Source organism: Narcine bancroftii, chromosome 2, assembly GCF_036971445.1.
Source record: "Narcine bancroftii isolate sNarBan1 chromosome 2, sNarBan1.hap1, whole genome shotgun sequence".
Lineage (NCBI taxonomy): Eukaryota > Metazoa > Chordata > Chondrichthyes > Torpediniformes > Narcinidae > Narcine > Narcine bancroftii.
In genome coordinates this window covers 25,233,725-25,249,658 of record NC_091470.1, presented here as the reverse complement: position 1 = coordinate 25,249,658, position 15,934 = coordinate 25,233,725, and positions in this window count along the sequence as shown.

Below are 15,934 nucleotides of genomic sequence, written 5' to 3'. Positions count from 1 at the left end.
ACCCCTATTAGCACCCTCTTGCCTCCTCCACCCCTCAATTCCACCCAAACAGCCTCACTGGTCGATCCCTCCATACCATCCTGCCACGTAACGGCAGTAATGTCCTCCTTAACAAGCAGAGCAACTCCTCCTCCTTTTTTACCCCCTGATCTATCACATCTAAAACAAATGTATCCTGGAATATTAAGTTGCCAGTCCTGCCCCTCCTGTAGCCCGGTCTCACTAATTGCCACAATATCGTGACCCCAAGTATCTATCCATGCTCTCAGCTCATCTACCTTGTTCACTATGCTTCTTGCATTAAAATATATGCATCTCAGAGAATGACCCTCACATATATTCTCTTTTTTACCTTCTACCCTAATCTCCATCCTACCTTTGTTATCTTTTTTATTCCTATCTAGGTGGCCATACTCCCTGGACATTGCTCTCACACTCTGTTCCCTACCCCCCTGCCAAACTAGTTTAAACCTTCCCCCACAGCTCTAGCAAATCTGCTTGCCAGCACATTGGTCCCCCTCCAGTTCAAGTGGAGTCCGTCCCTCTTGTACAGATCCGACCTTCCCCAGAAGAGATCCCAATGATCCAGAAATCTTATCCCTTGCCCCCTGCACCATCTCTTTAACCACACATTCTTCCTCCACACCCTCACTAGCTCATGGCACGGGCAGCAATCCAGAGATTACTACCTTGGAGGTCCTGTTTTTTAATTTCCTACCTAATTCTACATAATCCTGTTTCAGGACTTCATCCCTACTTCTAACTAAGTCATTGGTCCCCACATGGACCACGACTTCTGGCTGTCCTCCTTCCCCTTGCAGAATGCTATGAACTCGATCAGAGATATCCCTGACCCTGGCACCAGGGAGGCAACAGACCAACCTGGATCCCCGATCTCGTCCCACAAACCTTCTATCTGTCCCTCTGACTAACGAGTCCCCAACTACAAGTATCCTGTTCTTATCCCTCCTTCCCTTCTGAACCTCAGGGGCAGCCCCTGTGCCAGATACCTGACCCCCACGACTCGTCCCTGATAGGCTGTTCCCCCCAGAAGTACCCATCCATGTAGGTGCCAATTACCAGGGGTCTTAAAGTATACATCCGTTGGCATAACATCATGGGCCGGAGGGCCCGAAATGTAATGTAGAATTCTACGTTCTGTGTTCTAATGATGGTGGGTTTGCAGGGCTTGAGCCTGACATGAAGAAAGCTCAGGGTGACCTCATAGAGGTTTCTAAGATCAGGAGGGGTATCATTAATTGCATTCTTTTCCCCAGGAGATTTTAAAACTAAAGGGCACTGATTTAAGGTGAGGGGGAAAGGATTTAAATGGGGCCTGAGGAGTAAATTTTTTCTCACAGAAGGCAGAACCTGAGGAAGTATTGGAGGCAGATACATAGGAAAGGGTGAGAAGGTTAAGGGTCAAATCAGATAAGCTCAAATAGGCAACTTGGGGAGCATGGACAAGGTGGGCCAAAGGGTCTATTCCCATGCTCTATGACTCTATGACTCGCTCACAAGCAGGGAGATTATTCCCTGTACAAGCAGCACAGGTATAATGTACGTGATGATCTAGTCCAGTGATGACAGCATGAGGGACTCGAGCATTTTCTTTTTTTACATGAAGTGACAGCAACAAGACTCAAGCTCAGGTTACCACTGGGTACGTGCAAAGTAAGAGGTTTCTGTACATTGTCTCGACAGTGCACACAGCACCAAACACCCACTCCACATTAGTGTGACATGTCCCTCACCCGTCACTATCCATGTGTAATTCGGGTCTCCATTACTAAATTGCCGGCAATGATCATTCCGATTACAAATTTAAGGTGGAGAAAAAGGACGTTTTAGTTCGGTGGCGACCCGAAGCATTGTTTCTGCTTCATTGAACCAGTAACAATGGATCAATTGTCACAGAGGCCAAATTCATGCAAGAGGAAGTACATTATAATGACAACAGAATGCTGGAAATACCATGTCACAAAGTGATAAGACGTGAAATTTGCAAAAAGAAAATCATAACCGTAATTTCCCATTACATTGTACCAGTAAGAGAGCAGCTGGTGTTATTTTTTTAATATAACTGTACAGGTTCGCATATCTCTAATGGTAAGAAGTTTAAGTTCAATTTAATATCAGCTATGTTTCTATAAGGACATCAGTGGGAGGAGAAGAATGGTCGCCATTTCAGGCTGGAACCCAAAATCCTCGACCACTCTTCACTCCCACTGACACTGTTCGACACACTGAGTTCCGCCAGCTGATTGTGCAGATTCCAGTGTCCACATCCTCCTTCAGTCTTTCTTTCATCCTTTAAGATACTCCTTGAAACCTACCTCACCATCTATGATCTAATAAGTGTCAGATTTCATTTGATTTCACCCCTGTAAATCTCTCTGGGGCATTTTACTACGTTAAGAGCTGCAATAATCCAAATGATTCTCTTTAATTCCATCCGGAAAAGATATCTGCCATCATTACCCTGTCTGGCCTACCGATGAATCTGGATCCATCAATTAAAAATCAAAGATACAACAGTCTCTGAAAATCTATAACAAATGCAGGAAATCTAACAAATACTCCTCAGGTCATCTTTAGAGAGAGAAGTAGAGTTAACATTCAAAGTCAGTGGCTCTCATCAGAAATGAAATTGAACTCAGTTCAAAGTCAGTGAAAAGTCAACACTCCCCAGATGCTGATTGACATATTGAGTATTTCTGGCAGATTTATTTGTGGTTTTGCTCCAGACTGACGTGGCTCACTCTTACTGCACCCTAAGCTCAGGACAATTAGGGATGGGCAATGAGGGCTGGGCATGCTAGCAATGTGCACATTTCATGAATAAACAATAAAAATATATCAGCGCAAGCTCTTTCTTTGCAAATTTCCATAGACACTTGTGAAAGACCCAGGGAAAAGCAATTTTATGCCCTTAGATTATTGTGTTCTTGGTAAATAAGTCTATTGCAAAGGTGGAAAATTAAAACCTTTTCCCTAGATGAATGGCATCTGTTCTCTGTTATCCAGATTTAATAATATTTCACTGTCAATTCTGCTCTGTGGACCATGTTTCACATTGCTTTAGCAGAGGGAAGAAGCTCAAGTGATGTTGGAGTGCAAGCTGCATTTACTCACATGGCAACAGCAAGGAATTCAAGTGACTTCACCACAAGTTGCAAAGGGCATTCTCCCAAGAATGCTTGATATGATGGCCTGAAATGCCACGCAGTGGATTTAAACCAAGGATACCCTCTTTTAAAGCATGACCCACGGAATAACTAACATGGTTTGGTGCATGGGGAATCACATCTCTTAAACTCGATTTGAGTGTTCTGAAGGCAGGGCAGTGGAAAACTAGCTTGCTGGTAGGAGTCAGTGGGTGTTTTTTTCCAGATTGGAGGCTTGTGGTCAGTAATGTGTCTTAGGGATTGGGGCTGGGCCCACTCTTGGATTAATGAATTGGATGAGAACTTAATTAACGTGGTTGGAAAAATTGCAGATGACACCAAAATTGGTGGTAGAGTAGACAGTGAAGCAAGTTTTGTAACTCTACAGTATTTGGATATGTACAGTCACGTGCCACATAACAACTGTGTCGCCAACATTCGACCACATATACATCCATGGGCCCATATAATAGAGTTCAGAAATCCTGATCGGAGAACAGGACTTAGTAGACTTAACCAGACGTAGAGAACACAACAGCTTCCCGCATGCAAAGAGATAATGGCCAGGCATATAATGGTACAGTGCATGTATATCCTATATACATGCACTGCATATCCTTGATAGTCATAATAGACTTCTATGTAACTATCTTATGTATGTACTGCCCTTCCTATTGTTATTTTAAAGTGAACTTTCCCTACTTACAAATAAAAAATTTATCGTATAAAAGTATGCTTAACTCATAGGCCACGGCATCCAATCTCGTGTATCACGTTTCTTGTTGTAATCTCTCCGCTTAATTTTCTTTCAAAAATATTACAGGTCAATACAGGTACGCTACAGTATCCCATATAGCTTTGCTAAGTATATAATATGGTGTTCACACAACATCCAAATCGCATGACGTCCTAATGTATTGTGGATGTTAAGCCACGCATGACTGTACCTGAATAGGAAAGCATTTGAGGGACATGGGGCTAGCTCAGATGGTCAACTTGGTCAGTGTGGATGAGTTGGGCTGAATGTACTATTCTTGTGCTACATTAACTCTCTATAATTTACGTTAAGGGTAACAGACAGTAGTGATAAATAAAACCAGAATACATCCAAACACTGTAGGGGATCCAAGAAATTGCTGTGAGTCACAGACCCAGGCCCTTCAATTCCCAACATTCATGCCAATCTTTTGTCCATCTTCACAAATCTATTTCCCCGTATCAGCCTCATTAAGTGACTGTCAAAACATCTCTTGAACTTAGAAATAATATTCGAATCATCACCTCCTCTGCCACTGTGATCCTGATAGCAACCACTCTCTGTGTAAAGAAAAAATACCCTTCAAATCCCCCTTCACTCTCCTTCCTCTCATCTTGAACCGATGCCCTCTTGTTTTTTAATATATCTCATACCATGGGAAAAACATTTTGGCCTACCCTATCTATGACTTTTATAATCAATGTATTTCTATCAGGTCGACCCTCAGCATCATTCACTGCTGAGAAAGCAAAGCTGTCCTATCAAATTTTTAACCATAACGGGATGGCATAGTTAGTGTTGTGGTTAGCGCAACGCTGTTACAGCGCCAGCGATCGGGAACCAGGTTTTGAATCCCTTGGTGTCTGTAAGGAGGTTGTAGATTCTCCCTGTGTCTGCGTGAGTTTCTTCCAGGTGCTCCAGATTCCCCCCCAGCGTTCAAGTTGTAGCGGGGGTTGTAGGTCAATAGGGTGTAATTGGGTGGCATGGGCTTGTAGGCTGGAAAGGCCTGCTACTGAGCTATATGCCTAACTTTATCTAAAGCCTTCTATTCCATTCTGAGATCCCTCCAGGACAATCACATCCACACTGGTCATTGTTTAAACCTGAAAGACCCAAAGTAATTTATCAAAAGGAAAAAGGCTTAGGTCCAAAAATTCATCTCAAATTCTAGAATCAGAATCCACAAAGCAATTTTAGCTAAACAGCATGGTTTGTGCTACACTAACCAAACACGAATGGTTAAATCACATTGTACATTCATGATGGAGGCAGAATTGATTAGATCATTCATCATTGATCTTACTCATGTATTTCAGCTGATAAGACTCTTTACTCTATGGTCACACACAATGCCCCTGTTATTTCAACCATGTTGTTGGTCCACAAAAAAAGGTCAGTACCCTTGTTAAATGACTGAGAAGGAACATCATACACATTGTTGTTTACACTGCAGGGCACTTGCTCCTAAGATGCAAGTTCTGGCACTCATGATGGAAAATCTAACTGAACCAATCATCTTGTACAAGAGTCAAAGGAGAGGGTGCAACTAAAGAAAAAAATGACTAAGAAATACACCAAGGGAAATTAATGGAGCTAAAGGCTTAAAAAAAATTATCCCCGGGTCTTGATAATCTACAACTCAGAGAACAAATGGCCAGGAAAGAGTGAATGCATTGGCCATCTTCTTCCATAATTCTTTGGAGCCCAGAGTCCTCCACTGGTGGGTGTTGAATGTAATCCCACTCCATAGGTGGAAAAGTGAAAACAGAGAAGTATGGCAATCTATTTGAAGGATCTGGGGAAGATGGAAAAGATGCAGAAATTATTCATGAGAAGGCTGCAGGGACAGAGGGTTTGAAGTACAGCTCAAGACTGGAGAGGGTGGGACTTTTTTTTCCCCTTAAGTAGAGCAGGTTGTGTGGTTACCTTACAGAGGTATAGCAAATCAAAAGAATATTGGTAAGGTGAATGGTGACAGTCTTTTTCTCAGGTTAAGTGAGTCTAAAAATAGAGGCCATAGATTTAAAGTGAGAAGGGAAGGGCTTAAAGCAGTGGGTCTCAACTCTTTTTTTTCACTCACAGACCACCTTAAGTCACCCTTTACCAGCCACAAGCTGAGCTTACTAATCAATGGCATAGGACAGGGGTGGGAAACCTTTTTTAAAAAACTCACATTCCACTTTAAGTATTCCCTATGCCATAGGTGCTCTGTGATTGGTAAGGGAATGCTTAAGGCAGTCTGTGAGTGGAAAGAGAAAGCTTGAAAACCATTGTTTTAATCGTACCTCGTTGACTCGTCATGTGCACCGTTTCATAACTCCAAAGAAAATGGGCCAATTACAATTTTTCCCAGCAATATATTTCAGTAACAATTGGGTCTATATCAATAGTTCGCAACCTTTTTTTCCCACTCACATCCCATTTTAAGTAATCCCTTACTAATCACAGAGGGCAGACGGATTACTTAAGGTGGAATGTAAGTTTTAATGCAAAGGTTGCCCACTTCTGGCATAGGTGCCTTGGTTAGTAAGAGATTATTTAAAGTGGTTTGTGAATGGAAAAAACTAGTTTGAGATCCATGCCATAGATGCTCTGTGATTAATAAGGGATTATTTAAGGTGGTGTATGGGCGAGAAATAAAACAATGGTTGAAAACCGCTAACGTAAAAGGTATCTGCGAACTCATTGGGTCTAGAACAGTGATTCTCAACCTTCCCTTCCCACTCACATCCCAATTTAAGCAATCCCTTGCTAATCACAGAGCACCTATGACATACTTAGGGTGGAATGTGAGTTCGAGGTGGGGGGGCAACTTGAAAACTACTGATTTAGAGAGATACCTGGTTGGAATGGATGAGTTGGGTGAAGGGCCTGTTTGCATTCTGAATAACACTTTCATAGACCATTAAAACTGACATCAATAGTGGGGGAAATGCTTGAATCTATTATTAACAGATCCATTAATGAAAGCATTAATGGGTCTTGGCCCATGTTATTTTTGCATAATTTCCTTGACCCGTTAGTAGCCATTGTTATTCTGCTGTGTTTCAATTTCTTTTTTTGTGTTTGTTGATTTATTGTTTTGGGGTGGGAGGTGGGGGTGAGGGGTGGAAGGAGGGGGAAGGGGAAAAGATTAAAAGATTTGGTATATTATACTCTGTAAAAGGGGACCAATATTCTCCTGTGCTATTTGAAATGCATGAGTCTGTAAAATCAAACCTAAAATATTCACAAAAATAGCATTAATGGGATTGGTCAAAGACAGCATGGGTTCATGGGAGGGAAATCGTGCTTAACAAAGTTTTGTTGGGGATGAAACCAGCACAAACAGATCAGAAAGAAGAACTTCACTTTTGAGAAGACCTTTGACGTAAAAAAGTTAGTGCAAAGCACATGGGAATCGTGGGTAACTCATTGACAAGGAACGAGAATAGCTTGACAGACAGGAAAGAGAGTGTAGGAATAAATGGTCTTTACCATGGTGATAGATAGAGCTAAAGGATCAGTGCTTGGATCCCAGCCATCCACAATATGTAGCAATGATTTCGATGAACGAGCTAAGTGTAACGTTTCCAAGAAGGCAGAAGACACAAACCCTGTCAGAGCGGGGACCCACATGGTAGACGCGGAGAGGCTCCAAAGTTATTAAGACCATGTGCAGTTAAACAATGATGAAAGTGAGGTCGCCCACTCTAGTTGTAAGAACAGAAAGACACATTAATATCTGAAATAGCAATAAATTGAGGAAATGGGGTTCAATGAAAGCCATAGATTGGTCACGGAAAACATATATTCAGGTTCAGCAAGTAGTTAGGAGGGTAAACAGTGTTTTGTCTTTTGTCGCAAGATGATTCAAGTACAAGGAATAATAATCTCTTGCTGCAGCTGAAGAGGGCTTTGGTGAGACCCCATCTGAAGATTTCTGTGTCGCTTTGCTCTCCTTATCTCAGAAAAGAAGTCCTTACTATGGATTAGCTGTAATGATAATAAATTTATTGTCAAAAAAATTGTAGAAGGTGCATGTTCTCCAAATTCTTACTTTCTGCAGCCGAACAGGTAATGTTTTAAAAACTATAATACCAAAACTAACTGAATTATAAAAAGGCAATAAATGCCCCAGATAGATAATAAATATTCACAGTAATCTGAGTGTAAAAAAAGGTGATTTTTAAAAGTACAGCCGTTCCTTTTGTGCTGTCAGAGCAGTTCATGATTAGTGTGACAAGAGAGATTCAAAAGTTAGATTGCTGTCAGAAAGAAAAACTTCTCTTGGAACTAGAGCTACTGGATTTAGGCTTCTGTACCTTCTACCTGAAGGTAGCAAGGTGCTGGGGAGTCATTCATGATGTTTGCTCCTTTCATAAATGTCTGCAAGAAAGGGTTACAGGCTATGCCTTTGATGGTAAGACATACATGTGGGAGAGATTAGGTCAGTCAAGCCTATATTCAATAGCCGCTTTCAGGTGCATTTCCCGCCAAGAATACGCCTGCAGAAGCAGATGCAGAGCTTTGGAATCGTCGTTCAGGTGGCAGCCCTGAATGCGCTGTGCTATTCACCTGAAAGGGACAGATGCACAGGAGGCGCCTCAGAGCGCACCCCAGCTCCTGTCCATTCTAGCTGTACTCCCGCCCACTGATGCGACGAAGGAGAAGCAGAAGGAACACAGGATTATGGCGGACCTGGAGCATGCAAGAGAAATACTGATGATGGTTTCAGCCTCTCTCAGTGTTCAGAATGAGATACCCTGCCTGCACACCGTGCTTCCAAATTCGCGTCAAGTGTCTCAGGCTGACGACATCACCAGCCCGCCCCTTAGCAGCCGCTTTCAGGTGCCATGGGGGACTTCAGTGCTCCGGTGATTATCCCTCCTGGAGGAGGGTTAGAAAGTGCGCCTCAGAGGTGCCTCCTGCTCTTTCAGGTGGATACCCCGAGAGGTGCATAGGGGTAGAATATGCAGCTTTACATTGGGGTATTCTGGCCACCTGAAAGAGTCTAATGGAACATAGAAGAATGAGAAGGGATCATTTAGAAAAACATTCTAACAGAACAAGTCATACTAGATTCTGAGAAGAATCTAGCTGGAGAATCCAAAAACAGGGGGTCAGGAACAGCTACCCCTTCACTGTCAGACTCCTCAACAGCAAACTCAATCAGGGACTCATTTAAGGACTTTCATTTTATTGATTTTATCTCTCTCTGTATTGCACAGTCAGTTTGTTTGCAGTTCTTCATGTGTTTACGTGTCCATTTAGTACAGATTATTTGCACTACCAATAAATGGTCCTTCTGCCTCAGCCACAAGGAAAAAGAAACTCAGGCTTGAGATAAAGGCATGATCAGCAGTAAAGAGGTGACCCCCCCAGGGCGTCTTCCCAGGCACTACCCCTTACCTGGATCTGTCTTATAAAGCAATTATTCCCAGATGCGAGTTATCCGAGGTTATCATCACTGAGCTAGACCAAATGCCATGGGAAGACCTTTGTTGCCCTCCTGCTCCTCTCTCCTTGGAAGTCAAAGTCACATTGCTTGTCAATCCAGTCAAGTTTATTGTCATCTGATTGCACAAGTACAACCGTGTTCTCCAGTCCTCGCAGACATAACACACATATAGACAAACAATATATATTCATATTGTATTCAAATAAATAAATAATATTGCATAATATGGGAGTCTTGGAGGGTTAGTGTGAGCTGTTCCTTTGGTCAATCAACATTCTCACTGTCTGTGGGAAGGAGCTGTTTCTCAGTTTGGTGGTTCTGGCTCTGATACGTCTGTATCCTCCCAATGCTGCGTGTGAGGTGGAAGGGGTCTTTGCACACCCTCTTCAGACAACGATTCCAGTAGAGATCCTGGGGAGTGAGAGTCATTGTGCCTGAAGGACTCCCTGTAATGAGCAGGATAATTATTTGTTACAACAGGAGAGGTTTCCACTTGTTCAGGGTGAAGCTGGTTGTAGCGCAAGCAGTTGGGTTTGTGATGGGGTATGACCGTCTGTACGTGTGTAAGTGTATTGTTTATGTCATCTGAGCCTGATACTGTCAAGAGCAGCGTAGATCCCAATTCTGTACATAAAGCACTCTAACTCTCTTTCAAACTGGACCTTGGCCAATTTTCCAACTATTACTGTGGACGACTGGATAACAGTGCTAAATGCAGTCAAGTTCTTTGGTACCAAAAATCAGTCCAATCCATTTTCTCGGCAGTTCTGTTATCAGTTCGCTAGTCTCGTACTATGTTGACTCAATGCAAAGAGAAGGTAATAGTTTCAAGCATTATGAGCCCCAAGGAAAGCCATGAATAACTCATGATGATAATCAGGGTAGAGTTTGCTTTCAAAGGAATATTGTTGTTATCCACAGTTGGTTTAAGTGGTCTAATTATTGATCCAGCTATGTTAAGTCCCAATTGGGACCTGGATCTCCCTGCCAAAGACCAGCCATCCATCCATACTCTAGTAATTGCAAATGCAATATATGTAAACACACAAATACACATATGGTGCAAAATCATTTTAAGAGCAATGAATAGAGCAGCAATTTCCAAGGGAAAACTGAATTGTTACCTCAATTGGCTCGAAGCAATTGTAAAACATATAACTGCAAAGACTCTTAAGAAAGTCTTAAACCAGTACACATTCACTACCAATAAAAGTAAGTATCCATGGAACATTTATTAGTGTCATCTAAATCCTGTAATCTTCTGAACACTTGACCATTGACCAATGAGGTACCCCAATAATCTGCCACCTTATGGAGTCATAGAGTTGCGGGGCATGGAAATGGACCTTTCAATTATTTGTGTCTGTATTGAACGTTATGTCTAACAATATGACTCCTCCTTACTTGCCCTCTTTTCCCTACTCATTCAGGTATCACTCACATACCACTTTAAGTAATCCCTATGCCATTGGTGCTCTATGATTAGGAAGGGATTGCTTAAGGTGGGATGTGAGTCGGAAGGGAAGGTTGAGAATCACTGCTCTAGTCTCAATTGGTTACAGAAATATTTTGCTTGAGAAAAATTGTCATTGGCTCTTTTCCTTTGGAGTTATGAAACCATGCACATAACGAGTCAATGAGGTACGATTAAAACAGTGGTTTTTATCCTTTTTCTTTCCAATCACACACCACCTTAAGCAATCCTTTCCTAATCACAGAGCATTTATGGCTTAGGGATTACTTAAAGTGATAGCGAGTGGAAAGAGAAAGGTTGAGAACCACTGATCTAGGATCTTTGTTGACAAAGATATATTGCCAATGTTTCAGGCCTGAGCCTTTCTTCGAGGAAAATCCAAAAAGGCCTAACAGAAAATCTTAGAATTCAAACAATGGGGGAAGAATCCAAAACAACAAAAGGTGTTAATTAGATGTGATAAGGGTCTACGTGGAATTTTTGTGACTATGCGGAATGAGACAGGCAATGGAAGGCTTTCAGGTGCCAGGATACCCCAATGGTACATAGGGGCACTCTACCCCTATGCAGCTGTCGGGAGGCCACCTGAAAGAGCAGGAGGTGCCTCCAAGGCACTTTCTAACCCTCCTCCAAGAGGGATATTCGCCGGAGCACTGAAGTCCCCCTAGGCACCTGAGTGTAGCCACCTGAAAGCGGCTGCTAAGGAGCGGGCTGATGACAATCAGCTGGTAACCCAATTCCCCACACCTGACAGCCCCCCTCCCCGCTGCCCCCTGGCGCTGGACATAGGGGCAGGGGCTGGCGGCGTGGGACTTCGGGGCAGGGGCAGCAGGTGTGGGACTTCGGGGCAAGGACGTCAGAGCAGGTGTGGCCAGCATGGGACATGCGCCAGCCGTCCCTGCACTGACATCCCCCGCTTCGGTTGCCCTTGCCCTGACGTCGTCCAAACAGACAGGTGCCGGAGTTTGCTCCGAGGCGCCTCTCCTGCAGCTATACCCTTTCAGGTAGACAGCGCAGCACTTTCAGGTCTGCCACCTGAGCAACCATTCCACAGGTGTGCATCCGCTTCTGCTGGTGCATTCTTGGTGGAGAATGCACCTGAAAGTGGCTGGAGAGAGCAGAGATGCAAGGCGGGGGGGGGGGGGGGGGGGGGGGGGGGGGCAGGGGGAAATTTAATGAAAGCCAGAGAAGTCGATGTTAATGCCAACCATATGGAGGGTGCCCAGTCGGAAGATGAGGAGTTGTTCTTCCAATTTGTGGATGGTCTCAGTCTGGCTGTATACGAGAAAGACAGCGGTGCTGCCACTGATGTAGACCTGCAGGGAGTGAGGAGCAGAGATACAGCGTTCTCGCAGGGTCCAACTGCCATCAACTCTGTACAGGCTTTGAACGACCCGTTAAAGGAGCCGACAGCAGTTTTATTTAAAATCCAGCGACCGCACGGTCTGCGCCCAAAATGGCAGCGCCTCTGATCAGCAGCCACGAGGGGTTGCAGATTCCAGGGGGGCTGGCGCAGGGCACCAGAAAATGGGGAGACCACCCCCGGTCTGAGAAGGAGAAGCAGAGAGATGACCCAAGGGGATGGTGACCACAGCGGTGGACCAGTGAGGGGGCTCTGAAGCTGAAAGACCACTTCAGGCGGCAGGCCGCTGGCGACTCGAGGCGAGGAACCCACGGAGTCTGCGAACTGCAGGAGTCTGGCTCGAAACTGGCTGAAGGAGTATCAGGCGTCAGAGCCGAGTTGTGAGGAGGTTAACGAAGGCTCTGAAGGGTTCCTGACCACGTCGGAATTTTGGATCTGGAGCTCAGGTTGCCAATGGTTTGGACAGGATTCTGTGTGTGGAGGCGAATCTACGGACACTCAGTGACTCTTAGAGGACTCTATTTTGCTTCTCTTTCTCTGTCTGTAAGAGGCACTTCAGACAATTTCTGCCAAAGGCTAATCTGTCTGCCTTACAGCAGACAAAAGCAATATCATGTAATCTTACACAGTTTTATTACAATGACAAGACCATGGACAGACATGTGGCCAAAGGAGTAGGCTGGGGAATTGAAATAGGTGGCTATTGCAATTCTTTGGCTTGGCTTCGCGGACGAAGATTTATGGAGGGGTAAATGTCCACATCAGCTGCAGGCTCGTTGGTGGCTGACAAGTCCGATGCGGGAATGGCAGACACGGTTGCAGCGGCTGCAGGGGAAAATTGGTGGGTTGGGGTTGGGTGTTGGGTTTTTCTTCCTTTGTCTTTTGTCAGTGAGGTGGGCTCTGCGGTCTTCTTTCAAGGAGGTTGCTGCCCGCCGAACTGTGAGGCGCCAAGATGCACGGTTGGAAGCAAGATCAGCCCACTGGCGGTGGTCAATGAGGCAGGCACCAAGAGATTTCTTTAGGCAGTCCTTGTACCTCTTCTTTGGTGCACCTCTGTCACGGTGGCCAGTGGAGAGCTCGCCATATAACACGATCTTGGGAAGGCGATGGTCCTCCATTCTGGAGACGTGACCTAGTCTGGAAAAACAACCAACTGAAAAACCTCACAAAGATTAGCATATACAGAGCCGTTGTCATACCCACACTCCTGTTCAGCTCTGAATCGTGGGTCCTCTACCAGCTATTGCAATTATGCAGTTAGTAATTACATCAATAGCAAAATTCCTAACTTGTGAGTTTCCAGTATTTCTGCAAAGGTGAATAATAGTTTTCTTTGCTCGTGGCAAAGTACAGCCAGAGTCTTTATACCCAACTAAGTGCTGGGACATCTGGTTTCCAGCAGGTCATGGTCCTCTGAATATAATAATTCAGCCTGATTGAAAGGTGTCAAGGTTGTGGGGATGTGTGTACAGTGAGGGATCGGTGGGAAACGCATCCCATATTGAGGTTGTTTGGAGATAAATTGTGTGGGAAATGTCTCTAGGTGCCCTCCTCTGTTACAGACATCTGAGTATCCCATGAGCATCCAACTGCTGCTCTCTAACTTTACGTCAAAGTGTCGGTATGTACCTTCAGGGGCAAGCATAGCCAAAATATAGCCCAGAGCTTGCAGGAATGAAAAAGTAATTATATTTTTATAGCAGGTTTCACAATCTTACCAAAGCACTTGAAACCCAATGAAGTAACATCTAAGTTATTTTAAGATTTGAGATGTGGTATTGCAACCTCCCACAAACTGCAATGTGGTAATGACCAATTGCACTGCAAAAGTGATTTTGATCGAGTGATAAATCTAGACCAGGGCACCCATTGGACTAAATATGCTAATTGAACCATTTACCTGAAGATAAGATAAAGGTGAGGCTTCACTTTAACATCTCATGTGTTACTGCAGAACCCCCCACCACTCCCCCCCCCCACAGTGGAGGTATGTGTCAAGATGATGGAGGAACATCTGACGCAGGGTTTTGACTGTCCGTTTCCCTTCGTGTCTCATTGAGTTCCTCCAGCAGCTTGTTTACTCCTCTGGATTCTAGTACCTGTAAGTCCCTTGTGGCTGCCCTGACTCTCTGTGGGGTTGGATTGGACCTTTAACTGAAACAGAAAAGGGGGTTGGCTCCTTTCCAGGAAGGAACATTGGTGAGCTGATCGCTCCCTCCTTTTGTTCTGTGTTATGATATCACAACCTTGCCTCACAATGGTGGAAATGGAAGTATCAATCATATTCATGTACAATAAAACTCTTAGTATCCAGCACCTATGCGGATTGGTAGATTTTCAGGTCACTTGAGATTTTGTATTGCATGATTGGTGAATTAATGGCGAGGTGCGCCAAATTTAAAATCATGTGTTTTTTATCTATATATTTTCCCCAATTTTTCTTTTTGCCAGTTGCTTGAGGTTATCGTTTGCTTGAATTCAATAGTACCCGCCTCAACCATCTCCTCCGACAGCTAATTGTATTCCACCATTTCTGTGTTATAAAAAGGTTCCTGTTAATTCTATCCCCTCACCTTACATCTCTATCCTCTGGTTACAAGTTCCCCTACTATGAGCCATGCGGTGGGGTGAGGGGGGTGCATTCGCAATCCATGGCCCCACCCAAATGAATTATTGTGCCCCCTCCCCACCCACCCACAGCACTAATGTCACCATGGGGTTGAGGACAGCACCAGGTGACGCCATCGGTGTGGGATTCACCAAAATGAATACATGTTTTCATCTCAGCACATTTATCTGAAATGCCGGAGGGAGGGGGAAGCTTGACAGCGTGGTGGACGGAGGAGGTCCATGCTCCGCTCTCCCCCCACCCTTGCTGAGTGAGTTTGTGTCCCCACCATCCCACCCCTGCGGTTACCCTAATAATGCCCTCCCACCCCTAATTAGATCTGTCACCGACTCTGCTCTGAGCAAAAGACTCTCTGCATTCACCCAATCTATTCCTCCCATGATTTTGTACACCTCCATGAGATCAACCCTAATCCTCCTGTGCTCCCAGGAATAAATCCCCAGTCCGCTCAAGCTCTCCCTATAGCTCATGACCCCATGTCCTGGCGAACCCAAGTATTTGGGTCATCAGGTGTGTGAAAGGAATAAGGTTATGTTTGAAGTTGTCTATCCAGTTCTGGAAAAGAAAGGGTCTGGATATATTCCTGTGGGCTTTTGTCACATGAACTGCCTCTTCCCCACACTTTTGCCATCTTCTGCCATGGTGCACCTGAACTCTTGTGTCCAATCAGAAAACAGATATACTTTTCCATTTGATTGATAGCTCTTGGCTGCCAGAGAAGAAAACTGGTTTTCACCATCCATAATTTGTTTGTAAGTCATAAACAAGAATGCTCAAAGAAAATGAGAAGAAAATTTGACTTCTTTTGAATGCCCCCATGACTTTTCTCCTTGGAGGCTGAATGGTTAACATTTAATTCCTGGAGATTTCAGGAACATGTTGAAGGGTTGGCAACCCAGGAGAGGAGGGAAAAAATCTGGCAAAATAAAGGAACAAAGTTTGTCATTTGTCTTAAAGTGTAACATTCATTCGCTCAAGGATCACAACCTGACATTCGATGTTAAATATGTCAAAGCATCACTGCGCTGTTGAATAGTCTAGTCCAGTCATCACTGTTGGTTTAATGGTTTGTAGACTGATTAACATTTAATAGTCACAGGCTGG